The 16,389-nt window shown below is 39.3% G+C and overlaps 1 protein-coding gene across 1 annotated transcript in view; it reads left to right on the forward strand.

Annotated features, from left to right (window-relative positions):
- LOC141576900 (uncharacterized) overlaps nt 1-16,389 on the forward strand; it is a 66,937-nt gene that overhangs the window by 33,747 nt on the left and 16,801 nt on the right. The window contains exons 6-8 of the mRNA XM_074360280.1: nt 711-935; nt 7,078-7,277; nt 7,580-7,703. The gene's annotated coding sequence lies outside the window, so the exon portion shown is untranslated. The remainder of the gene's footprint in view (nt 1-710; nt 936-7,077; nt 7,278-7,579; nt 7,704-16,389) is intronic.

Below are 16,389 nucleotides of genomic sequence, written 5' to 3' on the forward strand. Positions count from 1 at the left end.
TGGCTGTGAAATAAATAAGTGGCTCAGGAGAAGCCCAACCTTTCCAGCTACAAAGGCTTAGGAGAATATTTTGAGTGTCTTCCAAAATCAGGGTATTGCATTGTTTCTTTGGCAGAGTTCTACATATAGTTGGTTACATTCTATACCTGGAAATTTCTCCAAAACTCCTTACCAAGTGAGTGCCATTGCTCGGGAATGGGGTGATTCTGCTCATTGACGGGGGTTGGCCAGAAACCGAAAATGACAGCTTCAAAGGAGCCTGGGATTTGTCAGTTATGTTTTGTCAGTGCTGTAGATTTCAGGAAATGCTTTCACACTTTCTCTCCATCTGAGGCAGCAGCGTGCTCTCTTAGCAGCATCAGGAGCTCAGAGCTTTGGGATGTTGGGGGCTGACTGCACTGCCGTCAAGACAGCCAAACTAGTCACTGCAGGCGTGGTCCTTTCACGTAGTGCATTTCATGTTCTTTAGTAGAAGGTTTCAACAGGGAGTTAATTAACTGAGTTAATTAACATTTAATAAATATGAAGCTTTGATGAAAAGACGTTTATAGGCAGAATATAAGTTGTGAACACTTTGAAAACTGTTTCATTACTGAAATTTCAGTAGGGAAGATACACACTTTATCTTATTTATGCCTCTCTTTTAAAGTAACAAAGAAACAAGACAGAAAAGGCAGAGGATGATTTCTGTTAATCCTCTCGGCTTGCAGGTGCCCTCACATCCAGTGGCATCCATCCAGACATCAACACTGACACTGGCCGTGCTCAGAACTGCCTCAGCCCTGAAGACACAACTGACAAATAGAAGGGGGCCGCCCCCTGTTACAGCAGGTGCTCTCACTTTGTGGGTCCTTATGTAACTGCGTGATGTTAATCAGGATCGCCTGTTCTACATTGTGTGGTGCTGCTGCGGTGTCTCCTAGTTATTTGTTTCTGTAAGTACTCGTGTATTATTCTCCAATGTGTGGTACTACACATCTAAAAATGCTTTTTTTAGATGAAAAATAATGTGTATTTAATATAAAAGTCTGAAAAAAGGGGCAAAAGGGTCTATCCTGGTCCCACTACTCAGAGATAATAATTAACACTTTAACATCTACTTTCTGTTCTTTTCATCAGTGTGTATCAGCTCTGTCATAAAAACCAGTGAGCACTCTGTGCCTGTTTACTGTGTGGAGACCTCCATTTTCCATTCGGCTTATTACATGTTTTTCTACAATATTCTATCTCCCCTGGCATGATTTTTAATGACCAGTATAGCATTATGTCTTGTGGAGGCATCGTCCATTTTACTTCGGTCTTAAATAAACTTTTAAATTCCAAGTGTACTTAACTGAAATACTGAAAAGAGAACTGTGGTGGTACCGAAAGAGCCCTACCTCCCTTCCCCTTATTTCCTGAGTGTAAAAGCTGTTGCCAATGTGGTGTATATATTTCATGACCTTTATGCCTATGACATATATATATATCCATACATACATACGTATATATGAGAAATCTATGTATATGTGGGTATATATGCTTTTTTGAAAAATAAGGCCATACTATATGTTTTCTGCAGCTCACTTTATTCACTCAGGGGTATATCATAGACGTCCTCCCACTCCAGACTCACCCGGTCCTTTCAGATAGAGTGGAGGGGTCTCCTGATGTGCAGGTGTGGTCTCTTGTGCAAGGACACCTTTGGTGGGAGAGTGCTGTGGACAAGGCCCTGGGCCATGGGGAAACGCTGGCCCCCTCAGTGTCCACAGCTCACCGTGATTTACCACATCATTGTCTTGATGGTGGACACTTAAGTTTTCTCCATTTTCCACTGTCAGAGAGGATGTTTGACTGCCATCTTTCTTTAACAGACATTCCTGTGATCTTGTATGAGCATGCCTTTAGTTAAGTCTTCTGGAAATTTAGTCCCTGGATGTGACATTTACGTTCATCACAGGCTACTTTCAAGTGACTAGAAATTCCTTCTCCAGTGTGGAATGAAAAATGTAGAATTACTTATGTAACCAATTCTCTATCGCTGGATATGATTTCACTTCAGCTTTTCTTCCCACCAGTGTAAACAGTACATCTATTTGAACTGATGTTTTTTCTAAATGAAACGATTCCTAGAAGTGGGGTTGAATCAGTGTGTACACACGTTTTTCAGAGTTTACAAATCCATTGACATGTCATCCTCCAAAAAGGTCGCTCACAGTTTTTTCTCCCACAGATGGACACTAGCTACTATATCTTTTAAAAATATTTACCAATAAGATGAGCAAAAGTGCTTTTTCATTGTTTTAGTTTGCATTTGATGACCAGTGAGGTATTGAGCATTTTTCACTGATTAGCCATCTGACTTTTGAAAAGTGAATGATCCATTTTGTCCTTTGCACAAATGTAAGTGAGGAAGCTTCTTTTTGCTTTGTGACAGTTCTTTGTATGTTATGAACATTGATCCCTTGTCTTCATCAACATCTATCACAGAGTTTTTCCTTGTCATTTCTTTCGTTTCATTTGTTCAGTAGGTTTATTTTTGTTGTGGCTCAAAATACTCTTAAGATAGTAAATGTCTTCCTTTTGGGTTTTATCTTTGGTATTATTCTTAGAAATACTTTCTTATAATGGTATAAATCTCTTATGTAGGTTTATTTAATGTCTAAGATGGAGATGATAATAGTACTTGTTATAGTGAGGGGAAGTTGAATTAATATGAGCAAAGAGTTGTATTTGCTGTTATTAGTATTTTAATATTTACATCACTATCTGTAATTATTTTTTTGTGGTCATTATGACAGGAATAGAATTTGTTCTTTCCAGGTGATTCTCTGATTGTCCCAGGACAATTACTGAATTCATATTTTGCTCTTTGATTTGAAATCCCACATGTACAAAATACTTATGTACACTAGAGTCTCTTTTTGAGCTCATGCTTTATTTCTGTCAATCTTACTTCCTTACTCCAGCGCTAAATCTTACATATTGTAAAAATTATTATCTGACAGTGTGAATTTTTTTGTTCTTTTCTTCCATCCCAAAATTTCTTGGCTATTATTATGACTTTATTATTCCTGAAGAATTCTAAAATATTATGTTCAAGTTGAAAAAAATATCAGATAAGTGTATTCATGGGATTTTTATTAAGTTTTGAATTATTTTTAGGAGAACTTCCATATTTACAAAACTGTTTTCCTCCATGCAATGTTGATGTCTCTACATTCACACCTCTTATTTACCCCTCAGTACAGTCCTGTAGTTTTTTCCATGTACAACATGGGCATTAATTTTGAGTTTATTCCAGATTATTGTTGAAGTTTTTGTTAATTTTGTAAGTGAAAATTTTTTGTTATTATATTTTTAAACTGTTTAAACTGACACCTAGGAAGGGAGATTCGGTTTGTAAATACTCACTTTGTAACAAATCATTTAAAATTGTAAGTATTAAGTAATTGTTCCAGGATCCTTTCTTTTGTGTTTTTAAAAATTTGTTTCCAATATTATCAAAATGGTCATAGCTAAGAAGTATAGGTGTGGAGACACATGGAGAGAGGTAGTGTGGCTCATGTACAAACTGTGAGCACTTTCATGGCTGCCTTTAGGCTGGAGAAGCCCCAGAAGAGCCCAGGTTAGACCAGGGGTGGCTTTGTATGCACTTGAAAGCCAGCTTTCCTACCTTTATGGTGAAGCCTGGTGGGCGTGGCAGGTAGATGATCAAGGTCTGATCAAGGTCATTGGCTGCACAGAGTGCTGTGTTTGTGAGAACTGGAGACCTCTGCCATGGAAATGCTTGGTGCCAGGAACAATGCAGGGGAGCTGGGGAGCCTGTGTGTTAAGGAATTTCCAGTCCTGGGAGTGGGAAGATGAGACTCTGCATTCAGGTCTGAGTTTCAATTCTTCATTTCTTGTTTACTGGTCCTCTGACTTTTGTCAAGTTATCTACCCTCTTTGAACTCCTATTTTCTTGTCTCTCAAAATAGGAGAATTACGGCCTGCTGCTAGAGTGTTTGATCAGGATAAATGATTTGTTTTTATAAGATGCCACGTACAGTCACAAGCTCAGTGAGAAATGGGCTGTCATCTCTTCATCTGCAACTCAGTGCTCGACATAACATCGGGGCAAAGCCAGTCCGTAATTTGTTTGTGATGCAAGTAGGAACAAAATTAATGTCTTGCCTTTCCGTTGCAGTATTCTTACTCCTTTGCTTCATTTACTTCTTTCCTCCTTTCCTTTTGCCTTTCCCCTCCTCCACCAAAAGATCCTGAGGCTCTCTCAGAACACTAGATTCAAATTACTTTAAAGGGTGTCTCATCCTCATGAAATGACAGTAACTTAAAAAAATCTGTACAGATCCCAGACGTCATTGTATTTGATTTACAGACACACACGCACACCCACCCACACACACAATCAGCATACCTCCCACTTGCTGAGGGAGAAGGACCAATTTTTCTGAGTTTTCATTCACTGAGCATGAGAGCAAAGTCTCTTATGTAGAATTTCACCTTGCTTAGTGCATGGTGTTTTTAATTGGATTTCTGCTTTGTGGCCATAGAACTATTCTCCTTATAGAAGAGAGGATGTGGAGACCTAGACATTCTGCTGAGATATTGGTGTCAACATATTTGAGTTGGAAAGGACTTAGGACAGCATAGAGTCGTAACTTTTTATGGGTGATAATTCATGATAGTGTAACGTGGACAAGAACCTAGGTCTTCTGTCTTCGTGTCCAAGTGGATAAAGAGGCAACAGAGTGGGAGATGGCAGGGATCCTTCTTGCTTGAGTTCCAGGGTCTTGCTAGTTTTCATTGCTCAGCTGCCTTTAGTTTATGTCCATGTGGCCTCTCATGGGAAGGTCACTCTGTCCTGATAGACTGAGTTTCTAATCAGCAAAAAGCCCTGGAACCACTCATATTTCCCAGAGTTTATCTGCTGTCCTGCTGACAGTTTATATAAATGATACCTAAGAAAATACTGGGTATAAAATCCTTATTGTTATCATTTGCCCTCAAGTTCCATAGGAATGGGGTGCTGTCTCAGGCTGTCTAAGGCTAGATCTGAACAAAGATAGGGTGATAGGCTGTGCTGCTGGACCCTCCCCAGTCGAAAGGGAATTCCACCTTAGTTTTTAGAATCAGACAGATGAGTTCAAATCTTGCCTTTACCAGTTATTAGCTTTGTGAACTTGGGGAAGAAACTGTACTTGTTTGTGTCCAATTTTCTTTATCTGTAAATAAGTTCAGTATTTATATTAGGGTTTTTGTTTTAGAATTGAACGAGCTAATTCCCTCATTTATACCTAAAATACTGATCACGTGGTTCTATGCTGGTGCCTTGGTAGAAGATTACTAAGGGACTCAGCAGTGAGAATGCAGGTGGGGGACCCCTGGATCATAGAGCTTATATTCCAGGATATGCTTGTAAAAGACGGGATGAGCAGTGGATTTTTAGTAAATGTCCATTCCTTTCCTTATCCACATTGATTGTGTATATATCTTTGTACAATATATGAACAATTTTTTATTGCAATTTAAATCTCTGTAGTATTTAAATTATGTAGCTATAACAAAATACGTGAAATAAAATGATTTGTCTTTTATTTTCTTTTCAATATGCAAAACAAAATAAAATAGAAAAGAAAAAAGGTTTTGAAGGAGTAGAAATAATTTTATTTCTGTAGAATCAATTCCCTATGTTAGGTTTTTTAGTTGTGTTGTTAAACGGCATATAAAATTGATAGGTTGTGACTTCAGTGTTGATAGCTAGGTGAGTGTAGTTTCTTTCTGTGGTTGTCTTTGATGAATTATTTGCACTAGATCATAAATGATGTGCATGTTACATATTGGAAACGAGGAAAGAGTGGGGACATACTACCTCCAATGCAGTCATCTTGTTACCAATTCGAAACTCGTACTGCTTGCTGCATGACAGGCCAATAAATCGGGAGATTGAGGTGTTGGATCAAGGAATAGTGACTTTATTTGAAAAGCTGGCAGACCCAGAAGATGGCAGAATGACTTGCTGGAGAACCGTCTCCCCCAAGTCAGAAATCAGTCCGCTTTTATACTAAAAATGGGCAGGGATGTGGTTGGTTGTTGCAAACTTCTTGCGGTTTGAATTGTTTCTCCTTGGAATTCTTTGTTCTTGCAGCTGTCCAAGTGGGTCAAATCATGGTGCCACTCTAAAACCTCCAAAAAAAAAAAAAAAACAAAGTTGATTCTCTATTTTGCAACTTGCCATCTCTACATAAGTGCAGAAGAGTTAACATCGTGAAAGATCAGAGCCCGGAGAATAGGCTCTCCTGGATATTTCAGGCTAAAGGCAACTTTCTTTTACAAAAGGTACAGAGCTACCAAGTCTGAGCCTAGAAAACGGCAGAGGTTTAAAGCCAAAGGAACAGATCTAACATGCAGTCAAATTTATTCTTTTCTATTACAATTTCTTTTTCCACCTCATAAATAATTTTAGTAAGAAACATGAGCAATTTTTTTACTTTTGTTTCTTAGTAACAGATAAGTGGTCCAAATACATTTATGAGAGCAGGGATGCTGTGCGGGCATTGGGGTCACAGCAAACTCTTGTTGGGGGTGGTCGACTCTGCAACATGTCTGATGCCCCGTGGGTGTTGGTGAGGGACCCCATAACCAGGGCCTCTCTTCAGGAACCAGCATATGGGCATTGACCTCTGGAGAACTCTTTTTCAGCTGCCGGAAATTTTTTCAGATACTGTGACTGAAAAACCACTACAGCTGGTGATAATTAGGGAATAGAGGAAGATGAAAAGGGCTTGGATTAGATTAGAAGAGAAGGACAGAATATCAGGGAACCTGGGGGCTTGGCAGTGGGTCCTTGGGAGAGAGGGGAGCAGAGGTGGGGAGGGGCACGTCTCTGGAACCAGCTTCTGCACCTGTCCCAGGGCCCAAGTCACACAGCTTTTAATTGGCCCAGGACGCTCTCCTGTCTGGGTGTCACCCTGGGCAGAACCTTGAGAATCGAAGGTAAGGGGTGGGCAGCACTCACCTAGGGGATACTGAGGACTTCGTTCAAGTCCACGGTGCCTTTTCTGGTCATGTGTCTTCACTTGCCCTTTATCTTAGGATCTGAGGAGCAGGAGCAAGGAATGCAGGGAGTGATCCAGGAAGACATCTGACTGTGTTAAGAGATGACAGTCACAGCCACACGGGGAGCGAGGACACTTGCAGCAAAGTAAAATGACTTCACAACTATTGCATCAGAGCTGCCGGTGTGAGAGAGCCTAAGCCTGTCTCAGAGTGCAGGGGACAAGCGGAAAGGAATGGTAAATTTCCACTGACAGTTGAAATTTTGTTAAATAGCCTGCTACTGTTGCTTGTATCACTTGAATGAATGCAGGCATATTTCTATGGGCATTTATATGTTCACTCAAACCCACCAGCCCCTCTTGCCCCCATCGGGGATGGGCTTTCTCAAGCACAGTGTACCTCCTGCTTGGATGGGCCACGCTGCTGGTCCTCGCCTGGGGCCGGGCTGCTGCAGGGCAATGAGTCCCCGAGGCATGGCCTGCGAGACACGACAGGAACACCTCTGCTCTTGACTGAGGGCCTCCGTTTCCCCCTGCAGTGTAAGAATGCTGGTGACTGAGTTAGAAGCATGCTTTGAAGCTGTCCGTGTCCTTGCCATCCAGAAGCAGAGCCTGGGAGCTTCCGAATTTCTCCAGAATGCGGTTTACATTCACCTTCGACAGGTGAGTTTATGTCTTTTTACAAGTGGAGGAATTACTTCAGTTTTCCTGGAACTTACTCAGCACTAGTCCATCTGATTTTTCTGTGCTAGGATTTAATATGGCATGCTAAAAATTCTGGAGTCAGATCTTGAAACCCTGATGAAGAGGATTATTTTATTTCTTTATATGATAGTATTTTACTTTCAAAATTCAGAGTTTTTGGTTCTTTCAAAAATTTTTTGGGGGGTTAGAGAAACAACTTTGCTCTTACCATCTTTGTGACCTGTTGCTTTATGCCTCTCACCTGTCTTCTGTCACTTGTCAGGCGATTCCATTTGTGACCCTGTCCGGGTTGTTCATGGTATAAAACATAAAGTCTGTAAAAGTACAGTCCCTTTTACTCCGAAGACATTCCACAAATACTACTTAAATCTGGGTGTGGTTTTAAGAAGACAGAATCATTAGAACATGTACTTGCAGGTTGCTAGTGCAAAATCCCCAAATCAATAGTCTAGCTCAACATCTAAAATCTTTCTAATCTACCTTGGATTTGTATGGATAATTGAAGCAGTTTGCTAAGAACTCAAGACCAGGGTTAGAATACAGGCTGGTGTAGCTCAGCAGGTCCTCCCAAGCTGATGCTCTGCCAGAGGGTGGGTCCTAGGGGAGAGGGCGTGTCCTCCCCTCCCTGAGCTGACATTTTGATGGCAAAGACCTTCATCAGGTGAAGAACTTGGAGTTTCTTCTAATAACAGTGGGTTTGAAAACAGTCCAAAAAGGGTGGGAGTGACACAATCCCATTTGTCTCAAGTAGGGGAAAGTGGCTTTGGGGCCACTTGGGAGACTCGTGAGTCCAGATGGGCAGTGTTGGTGGCTTCCACTTGAGCGGTGGGATGGTCAGTGGGTAAAAGCGAACAGATTGAAGGCATGTTTAGATGGTAAAAAGGAAAGGATGAATGCTGTCTGTGAAGGTAGGATGGAGTAAGGAACAGGTTTCTGGGTGGATTAATGAGGTAAATGATGGTCCTGCTGTGCTCTGAGGAGGGAAAGCTGTAGAGGGAGATCTAGGGGATAACTGATGAGTTCAGCTGTGGGTAAAGTGAAAGGCTGTTAGATGTGTGGTTTGGGAGCTCAGATGAGAGCCAGTTGTGAGTAGGGGGAGGGGAGAGAGACTTTCAAATCAGTTTGTCTTGTGAACATACAAATAAGTATGAGTAATGACACACTTAAAACCTCTATATTCTGTATTTAAAGCCCAGTGACATTTTGCTATTTTGACTGCAGAGGTTCTTAATTTTTTTTAATAGAAATAAAATAATAGAAACAAAATAGTGCAGTTAATGAGCATCTTAGAGTTGATGTGTGTCCTTGTATGTATTTTCATACCTCATCTGTTTATAACCATAATCTACAAAAAGTTCGCTTGCTTAGCATAAGAGTTAAACAGAGGGACGTGACACACAGTGTTGGGCTTGAAGCTGATCTTCTCGGGCAAATTATGTCACCTCTCTGTGCCTTAGTTGCATCTTCTGTGACTGCCCCCGGGCCCCTCATCACAGCTGATTTCCTAGACTAGATGTTGGGAGGGAGGCTGCTGAAGGGAATAAGAAGTGGCAACTTCTAGGGATATTGAAGAGAGAGTCAAAAACAGATTAAAGCCGATAAACTGAGTAAAAATACCCTCAAAAGAGAAAGAATCTCGCAGTGTTTTGAGCCCCTTAGCGTAAGGGAAACAAAATCAGGTAGACCCAAAGCTCTTGAGCATGTGAATATTGTGGGTGGGAGGGTGTCCTCACAAAAATGTTGAGAAAAGGCCTTTTGGTTTCCCTTGATGTTTCCAGTAAGGATGGGGAGCAGAAGAGAAAACCCCCTGCTTCACAGTGGAAGCTGCTGTTTTGTGAAAAACTGACCAAAGGTTGGAGACCAGTCATCAGTGGTGCTGGCAAATGAAGAGACTTTGGGATTGGGTGGGGCACTTGCTGCGACTTCCAGGTGACCAGCTGGCTGGGGGCTGTGAGCCGGGCAGTAGGTTTGCAGGGTGACCCGGGCATAATCCCTGGCTCTGAGGCTGCTGGTCTGACTAGCAGACCTGGGCACACGCAGTCCTAATGGGGCAGCTCGGGATGTGGCCTGGGACACCAGCTGTGCTGAGGGCTATAAGAGGGCTTCCCTGAGGGGGTGTCCCTGCGGAGAGTGGGAACGTGTTCCTGAAGGGGAGGAAGAGCCTCTGATCAGGGGGCCGGATGCACAGGCAAGACCAGCTGGAGCATGGAGGCTTCTGGGAGCCAGAAGTCATATAATGGCCCAAACCGCCTTGTTCCTGCGAGACTGAAGGGAAAAGATGCTGAAAAGTTAGGCTAGGTTCAGACCCTGTGGTGGGTTATGAGTGACAGTAAAGGACTGTTCAGGCAGGCACGAGAGAACCCTGTGGGCGTCCCAGCTGGGGCGTCACGCCGGAGGGAGGAGCAGAGTTATAGACTTTGCCACTTATTAGTTGTGTGACTTTGAGCAAAATCACCCCACCTCTCTATATATATATCTTCATCTGTAAAGTGACAGAGTGACAAGCTCGTGTCATCAGAAGGCTTAGTTTAGCTCTGATCCTCTTTGTCCAGTCCTGTCAGTGCTGCCCTGTGAGGTTCAGCAGCGGCTGCTCTTACCCTGAGATGGGAGGGCGTAGTGGGACATTGTAGTGCCCGAGGGCAGGAAGGGGTTGCTTTAAAAGCAGACATGTTGCCGCCTGCAGGCAGTTTGGTTGAAGGTCCTGCAGGGGACTTTGGAGGCCTTAGGTCGTGGAGAGTACTTTGGACGCCTTAGCTTCGTCTTAAGTCTTGTTTTCCATTGCGGACCGGATTTGCCTTTGCACATTGATGCTGAAGATTTGGGCTTCTAGCAAAGCTGTTTTCAGAGATGGGTATATACTTAAAATATCGTATAAAATAAAATGATTTATTTAACGTGTGGGACTTCGCAGCTGTTGGGAACAGCTCTGTTGGCCTGGTCGTCAAGGAGGACACTAGGAGTCAGCAGAGCGTGCGGGAGGGCAGGCAGCCTGCAGTGCTGATGCGGGGTGTTCTCCCGAGTAGAGCACTCTGCTGAGTTGACTCTTCTCTGAGTTTGGTTGCCAGATGAGCAGACAGCAAATTAATGAGTTCTGGTGGGATTGTATAATGACAGGAAGAAAGAGGAAACCGTAGTTTTTCCAGACTAAAACACGCTTTTGTTTCCTGATCCAGTATGTTCCATTACAGAATTGATGAGTTGTGTCTATTCTGGGACTTCACTGAAATAAAAGTTCAGCCTAAATATTAAGAGTTATGTTTTATTTGGCTGGAGGACTCGAGCCGGGATGGCAACCTCTCAGATCACTCTGAGGCACTGCTCCCAAGAGGTAGGGGAGGAGCTAGGATATATAGAAGTTTTACAAGAAAGACGAGGTAGTTGGAACAATAAAATATTGCTTGTTATCTAAAGAAAACCAGATATCTCAAGATCAAGTATTTAGTGCTTTTCTATGTATGGGAGGAAGCAAATATTTGGGTCATTGAATTCATTCCTTTGGCAAGTACCTAGCTATCTAGGGCCAGTATCCTGTCCTTTCTTACTCTGAGTCCGCTCAGAGGGCACCACTGTGAGTGGCTGAGAGGCTGGGCTGCAGGCATGCACTCGCTGGGGTGTGGCAGCAGCCGCTGATGACTTGGTTTCAGCATTCTTTGTTTACTGATATGTTTGCAGTATTTTCATTCACAGTGCTCCCCCTTGGTCCTAAATTCTGCCAATATTTTGAGATACATTTCATGACCAATTTTGTCCCACGGTGCTAGGATGGCTCAATCCTAGTTCAGGTGAAGAATCTTCTGAGTTGCCATTCAAGGTGTCAGTTTTTTTATCAGGACCTGTTGATACTAAAATTTCTCTGGATCACCTGTCTTACTAGTTTGTTATGATCCAGGAAGTGTTTACCCTTCATTGCTCATTCCCATACCTAGAATCACACTATTAGAATTACTTTATTCAGGGTTATAAATTTTATCTATTTCTTCAAGATGTTTAGCCATCATCAATTTTGTAGACCTAGTTACACTTTGGGAAATGTAACAGACAAATTCATAAAATAGACAGGATATAAGTAATACAGCTAGTAACATTAATAAAGTCACGAGTAAGAATTTAATAGTCGGGAAGTTGTATTTTGGGGTTAAAATTTTGCTTGTGTTTCTGATTGAGTTTGAGTGATCTTATGAGAAAGTTCATATTTATGGTCAGGCTCAGAGCAGGTATTAATTGGCCAGGTGAGGTCTCCCACCTTGTAAGATCAACAGTGGCCTAAACAGAACTATAATTTATTTTTAGAATAACGTTTCTGAGGGCTATCTAGTTAGAGCCTTGGAGTAGGGAAACCCACCAAGGTAACACAGGAGTACTAGACATAGGTAATTTACCATAAACTTAACAATTGGAGTAGTTCATAATCAAAGGTAGGAGAAATTATCACAGTAATTGTTATGCAGGCCTGGTCCGGTGTCTTGGATAAGCTGTCTAACTCAGATATTGTCTTCTTCTCATCCTGGCCTGGTAGCTTTTTCTCCATTTGGGCATTGTTTTAAGGTGAGCAGTGCTCTATAGGCCAGTGCATTGCAGGGGCTATTTCTGATAGGAAATGAACCCGAAAGTCCGTTTCCTTCAGCTTTGGTGTGTATGGTCTATTTAAGAGTACCTGATAAACGGTCCTTCCATTCAGCTTGGAGACAGTTCTTTAAGTCATGCCTGTTCCAGTTTGTATAATCCCCTGGCTGCAGGTCATGGGGCATTGGAACTTTACCCAAGGATAGATTAGTGAGCTTCAGAAACAAAGCTAGAGTATCCTATTAATAATTCAGTTAAACTGTACAGCAATGTGACATAACAGCAAGGAATGATGTGGGAAGTTTCTTAGTAAATACGGACGTCAATTAACAAAACTAGAATTTAATATCCACTAAAATATAATCTTTTTTCTCTCTAAAGTTACCCTCATTTTTCTCAAATAAAGCCATGTCAAGATTAATTTGTTTACAAGATGTCTGATTATTTGATCATATAGGCTTTTTTAAATTGGCTGTGTTGGAACTTTTAATTAGGAGTCTCAGGGTAGAATGTTAATAAGGTTTGCTAAGGCCAGGAAAGCCCCGTCAAGGGCTTGTCATGGATTTCTGCCTTACAGATTTAGGTAAATTCTTTTCTCTTTAAAATCCTTAAAATACCTTGAGATTCCTATATCTGTTAGGAGATGATCTTCCTCATTTGTCTGATAGAGCCACTGGGGACCTAAGAGTTTTTAGTCGATTGAGGGATCAGATAGAGAGAAAAGATAACTGTTCCAAGTCTGAATACATAGGTATAATTTATCAAATTGCTGTGAATCATAACTAGCTTAAAGAGAAGAGATTCTTTATGTCTGGGAAACAGGTTAAAAGCCAGTAGTATTTTAAACAAAATCAAAAATTATAAACATATTCACCAGTTTACTCAGTCCCATGTAACTAATTCTTTTAATCACAGTTTTCATTGGAAATTTAAAATTTCTTACCCAGTTTAGTTCACTGCTATAGTTTGAAATTTATTAGAAATCAGTAAATCTCCTTGAAGAGCAAGCATTTTGCAAAACCATCAGAAGACAACCATTAACTGTCTATAAATGACAAAAGATTTAAAATCATGGTTAAACACCGTTACACTATAATCGATAAAGAAACCTGGTCACTATACCCAGAATTATCACTGGTAACATTTCAGATATACCAGAATTTTAGGGAGTCCATATAATTTCTACAATATCTATATTAATAATATTTTCTCATACAATATAACCTTAGCAGATTTATTATTCATTTGACAATACAGTGTTATTTAACATGCCAAATGAAATTTACTAGATTAAAATCTCTCTTTGTGATGTTTCAGGGGCCCTCTGTAGCATCCCAAACTTAACTGGAGATTAAAAGAACTTTAATTAGAAATTGATATTTGGGGAGCTTGTTAAAAGATTTCAGAACACTTGGTCAGATAAACATATAGATCACTGTAACGTAGTACTAATTCATTAACAAGAAAATGCGTCAAAGGTAATGGCAGAACAGATCAGTTAAGTGGTATAAGAAGTTTTACAATCTGTTACTGAAGGTGGATTAACATTTTAAGAAAATTTTTTCCTCTTAACAGAGAGAAAACCAAATCTAGTCTTGTACCTGCTTACTTCTAAGATTCATTTACTTTGCCCAAGTTGATTCTAAACTTAGCCAATTCCAACCACGTATGAAACTCTTTCCTCAGGGTTCCTCTTCCACAAGCATTCCATAGCTTTCTATACTCATATTAGTGTGTCCCTTATTTTCTCTTCCATTCAGAAGTAACCAGCTTCAGGAGAAATTCGCTATTTTTAATTAACAAAATATAATTCCATTCTTATATCTTCCTTTACACATTTATCTTACTTTCCTAGGATACTGAGATCATTCCCTTAATAATAGAGACTATTTCAGGGTGGCATCATCCATTTATTAGTATTTCTAAACACCTTTATTTTCTCTGTAAGAAGAAGTTACATGTTAAGTAATTCATATTTCAATCTTATTTTATCTGAAAATGGCATAGCTATTTAATAAAATCCTATCATTTGACTTAATTTAGCACAACTCTAGAATTTAAAGATACCAAACATTTAGAGATTATCTTAGGCATACATTTTAAAAATATATTTTAAAAATTTACCCAAAGCTCTCATCTAATTTGGATTTAATTTACTTAAAATTTTACCACACCACATTACTGTTTTTTTTTTTCTTGACAAATCTGCAACAGATATAACAGGATCTTATTTGACTTTCATTAAACCCAGGTACAGTAAAGGCATTATACTTAATATTGATGACTTTAAAGATGTCTATATTAATTAGAACATTCTTAAACTAAACAATATCAAATATTATCTTAATATTTAATATTTTCCAGTTCAAGTGATGCTGAAAGTCAATTTGTTCAGTTTTTATTTTAAAAATACTTAATTTTCAAGCTCTTATTTTTTACGTCAATTAAGCAGATCTCTTTGACTTTTTTTTTAGCTGTACAAATATCTCACATCTATAATGTGTACACAGTCTTATAAACAGACAAAAGCAAGAGATCTCATAGCTTCACTTTAAAACTTACTTATAAGATAGGTATAATAATAGTTGGAGTAAAGTGAATTTGCTTGCTCAAATCACTAAGGCTTACTATTTATGAAACAGACATTTAAAATTTCTTGACAAAGTCTGAAGGACACGTCAGAGTTCTGAGTTCTAAAATGCCAAAAATTTCTTGGCCTTAAGTTTTATTTCGTTGAGCTAATTAGCCTCAATCCTAGGTCACTGTTTGCTGTATTTACATTTCTGATCTGCAAGACAAAGACACAATCTTCCAATTCCCCAGAGAACTGCTCTGTCACCCAGACCCAGTTTTCTCTCCTTAATTGGCATTTTTTTATCAGTGAGAAGAGCTGTAAACAAAGAATTCCGTGTTTTAAAACTTTAAGGTTTACTTTATCATGTTTTCCAAAGCTTGCATAAGGCATTTAGTAAGGTCTCTTTTCCTTGAGTTATAAGTTAAACCCAGGGTAAACCTCTTATTATTATTTTTATTAGCCACTGAATATTAGTTTTTAGTTTTACGTTATACTGGACGGCTCATGTAACTCTAATAGTTTCTTTTACTTTGTTCAGTTAATATTTTCTGAGGGACAGATTTGTGCCCAGCTTTATAATACCAAGAAGGGGAAGTGTTTTTCCATTGAAACATATCAATCCCACAACATAATTAAGCAAAAATTTTATATAAAGACCATTTAAATATACCAAATTTACAAACTTTTATCTCAATTTTATTAAATCTTATACCTTTAATTTTTATATTTATGTTTTAATCAATAATTCTTATTTCTAGAAGGAGTGCCAGAAGCCTTTTTGTGTGTGTGTCTGTGTGTGCATTGTATCTAATTTTATAGAAAAGTCTCTAGGATGCCCAAGTTTCATCCAAAGAGCTTAGACCCTTCTCAATTTTTAATTTGATTAATTGGTCTGTTGTCCCAATCATTGATCAACTATTTCAGTTTATATATACATATATTTTAAACTGTGGCAAATAAAAAGGACTTGTTTGAACTTTAATGTTGGGGGGCATTAGGTGATCTCTTTCGCCCTTTATTTTACTTTATGTAGTGTAGTATCAAAACCTTGTACCTAAATCCAAAAATGTCCATTTTATTTATCTCATTCAAAATAACCATATAAAAATATTTATCCACTTGGGATAAGCCCCTTATCTTTTTTTTTCGACATTTTAACAATCATTTTTCCAGTTATTCAACCTAATTAACATTAATTATTCTAAGTTTTTATTAGCATCTCTAGAAACATTTATCGGAAAGGAAAAACACAAATGTAGCTTTTCAACCCAGCTTTATTTTTTTCACTAAGTTCTTAGGTTAAACATTAGATATATTTTTCTACCTTTAAAATTGATTTTAATAGATACCAATAAAACAGCTGTTTATAATGAGATCTCTTTCAACTTTCACCAATTTAAAAGTTTTTCCAAATTAAAGGATCCATCATATGGCCATCAATTTATATATATATAGTGATTTTAAACCAATAAGATGAAGAGGCTCTTCCACATGAGAGTGGGGGTG

This window comes from Camelus bactrianus, unplaced genomic scaffold (assembly GCF_048773025.1).
Source record: "Camelus bactrianus isolate YW-2024 breed Bactrian camel unplaced genomic scaffold, ASM4877302v1 HiC_scaffold_44, whole genome shotgun sequence".
NCBI classification, from domain to species: domain Eukaryota; kingdom Metazoa; phylum Chordata; class Mammalia; order Artiodactyla; family Camelidae; genus Camelus; species Camelus bactrianus.